We start from the raw sequence: 3,964 nt of genomic DNA on the forward strand, positions 1-3,964 counted from the left end.
AAGGTCCCCTTCATAAGTTGGTCAGAGTCTGCAGTGTGCAGCTTAAAGTCATCAGAAAAACCATCGTGGGGTGCAGAGTGTACTAACGGACAAGCAATTAAAAGGGAAAAGGGTGAAAATGACAAACATAAAGACATAGAACATCTGTCCTTGATCATGGTCCTCTGAATAGAAAGTGAGCTCTTAGCCAGCAGCTAAGTGACAAACAACACCCATCACTGAGTGCTGTGTGACCCAGAGGGCATAACCGTGCACAAACAAATGGGATTCTGCACTTTGACTTATAGGGCCATGAGTTCTGGTCATCCATTGCCTTTGTGAAGAAGCCACATAAACCCAGTAAGGTCATTAGGTCCCAGCCATGATGTGTCACAGCACACTACCTCTAGTAACTGTATAATGCAGTGTCTAAAGTCAGACAGCCCAGGCACTTCCATTTCTTGTCTGTGTGACCTTGAGAAAGTTGCTTTACCTCTCTATGCCCTAGTTTCTGCATCTGAAATGTGACCACCACCAACCCTGCCCCATACAGTTGTTCTGGGAGCTAGAACTTGATGGTACCATAGGCAGTGCATGGTGCACAACAAGTGTCAACCAATGCTCGTCACCTTTGGGCACAGAAGCATAGTTTCCCCGCTCACTCTGCACAAGCCAAGCAGAATCCATCTGACAAAATGGAGAGGCAAAGGTGAATCTCAGTAAGGACTCCCAATGTCACTGCCACCCTCTAGCTGCCGTCTTTTCGCCCCATGTCTGCCTTCTCGAATGTCCCTTGCCACGCTCCATGCCCTCTGCTTATGAATTGTCCCACACTTCATATCTGAACAGTCTTCTGAAGAACTCAGATGCATAGAGGAATCTGGGGACTCTGTGACCCTCTTCTGATGTCACTTTGTTCCATAACTTGTTTCTTTTTTTTTTAAGATTTTATTTATTTATTCATGAGAGACAGAGGGAGAGAAAGAGGCAGAGACATAGGCAGAGGGAGAAGCAGGCTCCATGCAAGAAGCCTGACGTGGGACTAATCCCAGGACTCTAGGATCACACCAGGAGCCAAAGGCAGACGCTCAAGTGCTGAGCCACCCAGGGGTCCCTGTTACTAAGGTTTCAAATAGGGAAACTCATTATTGAGGACCCTAATTCACTGGAATAAAAACATGAAATGGTTGTATGTCTTCCAATCATGGCACCCAATGATACAAAGTTCAATCTGTCTCCATCAACATACAGGGCAGATTCCCAACATCCTGATCACTTTCATTGTAAAAAAATAATGTGGTTTGGACAGACTTCTGATTCCAGAAAGATGGAATAGAAGTCATTTTCCCTGTCCCTCCTGCCAAGTACAAGTCCATGGACATTGTATATGAACCAAAGAAGACTCTGAAAGGAGAAGAGGACTAGGCACCTTGGGACCCAAGGAATGATATGATGGTGAGTTCCTTGGGTTTTCTTTTTGCCTCAGAGATCTCAGACTTGATGCTGGAGAAGCCAGAAATCTAGAAACACCAACTGGTGAAGAAAGAAAAGAAAGGAAAAGAAAAAGAAAAGAAAAGAAAAGAGAAAGAGAAAGAAAGAAACCCAACAAAAGCCTGCTCTCTCTAGCCAAAAGATCAGGAAAAGTGCAGCTTGGCAAGGCAAACAACCTTTTAGACAATAAGGCTGCACTCCAGCCAGCCCCATCCCCACCAATGTCAGCAAAAGTCTGAGTGGGGAGCCTAGACCTCCACCCTCCTCAAGCTGAAAGGAGGTGTCCCAAGCCAATGACCCCTCCCAGAATGATATCAGAGAAGGCCAAGTGGAAAACCAATACCTTCATCCCAGCCAGGCAGTAATGAGGCCCCATCTCTCTCTACTAGGATGATGTCAGAGAAAGTCTAGGGAAGAGTCAGGACTCTGACCACCAGCAGTGACGAGGCCATCTGGTCCCTGAGTATCATTGGAGGCCATGTGGGGAGCAATAATGAAGACCTAGCTCCTCCCCACCCCCCAACCAAGGTATTTTCAGCAGAGGTGGGGGGGGTGCTAAAATTGCATCTCCATTCAGCGGTAATAAAGGTACCCTTTACCCCAACCCAGAATATCCACAGACACCAAGTGGAGAACCTGGATTTTCACCCCCACCTGGTAGTAAAGAGGAGGCATACATACCCCACTTCCTTAGCTGGAGGTGTCAAAGGAAGCAAGCATAAACGAATATTTATCTAAGACTGCATAACAATACCAAAAAGTCCAGGATAGAGTTGGAAATCACTCATGACACCAAGAACCAGAAAATCCTGGGTGCAGTGAAAAAAGACAATTGATAGATGCCCATACCAAGATGACAGAGATGTTAGAGTTACCTGAATTAGATTTTGAAGCAGTCAGTAGAAAATGTTCAATGAGCAATTATGAACACAGGTGATACAAACGCAAAAATAGAATGGAATATATGAAGGAATGGAAGGTATAAAGAAGAACCAAATAGAAAATTTAGAATGGAAAAGAAATAACCAATAAAAGCTTTTAAATCAATGGGTGGGCTTGCAGAAGAAAGGAAGAAATATATATATATATACACATACATACATACATGCCAGGGTTGGATGGGGTCTATTCCAGGGATGCAAGGCTGGTTGAGCAGTCACAAATCAATCCATGTACTCCATAGATTAAGAAGAAAAATCATATGATCATATCAATAGATGCAGAAAAAAACATTTGTCAAAATTAAACACCCATTCATGATAAAAAAAATGCTCAGATACTAGGCATAAAGAGGGACTTTTTCAATTTGATTTTTTAAAAACTCTACAAGGGCACCTCAGTGGATCAGTCACATAAGCATCTGCTTTTGGCTTAGGTCATGATCTCAGGGTCCTGGGATTGAGACCTGTTTTGGGCTCCCTGCTCATTCGGAAGTCTCTCTTCTCTCTCCCCCTGCTCTGCTCCCGTGTACTCGCTCTCTCTCTCTCTCACTTGCAAATAAATAGGTAAAATATTTTAAAAAATAAAATAAAGGGGCAGCCCAGATGGCTCAGCAGTTTAGCGCTGCCTTCAGCCCAGGGCCTGATCCTGGAGACCGAGGATCGAGTCCCACGTTGGGCTCCCTGCATGGTTTAAAAAAAAATAAAATAAAAAAGAAAACTCTATATATATATTTAAAAAAAAAAAACCTACAGCTGACAGAACACTTAGTTTTGAAAGACTGGTGTTTTTCCCCTTAGATTGGGAACAAAGCCAGGATCCCACTCTCACCACTGCCACTCAACTGGAAGTTCTAGCCCTGGAAGTTCTAGCCCACACAATAAAGCAAGAAAAGATATTAAAGGCCGACAGATGACAAAGGAAAAAACTTAAAGTGTTTCTGTTTATAGACAACAGGATTGTCTACGTAGAAAATCCCAAGGAATCTATAAAAATATCTCCTAGAACTTCTAAGTGAATTCAGTAAAGTAACTGAATCGACATAAAAATCAACTGTATTTCTATATGCTAGCAATGAACACATGAAGATCCCTCACTACACTGTCCCCAATGAACCCCTGCACCTCTAACTGCTCCCCGGAGGACGCCAACTGCACAGTGGTTACCTGGGGGCAGGCTACTGTTGCCTGGGCAGGCTAGTGTTGCCACAAGGGAGCTGTGGAAGTTTTAACCTTACAAATTCCTACAAAAGGCAGTAGTGCTTGAAAGAGGAGAAAGAGTGGAGTGTAGGTAGTCTGGCTTTGAATCCGTGTTTCTATGTATCAGGCTTGTGTGTTTGGAATTTTGGATCATGGCTGGCATTTGGAGTTTCTGTTTGTGTACTGAGGTGAACAGCGTCCCCCCCCATCCCCAAAGTCATGTCCATCTGGAATCACAGAATGTGACCAAATTTGGAAGTAGGGTCTTTGTAGATGCAATTCGTTAAGATGAGATCATACTGGAGTAGGTGGGCCCTCGATCCAGGGACCAGAGTCCTTATAAGACAGAGTGAGGG

The sequence above is a fragment of the Vulpes lagopus genome, chromosome 3 (assembly GCF_018345385.1).
Source record: "Vulpes lagopus strain Blue_001 chromosome 3, ASM1834538v1, whole genome shotgun sequence".
Taxonomy (NCBI): Eukaryota; Metazoa; Chordata; class Mammalia; order Carnivora; family Canidae; genus Vulpes; species Vulpes lagopus.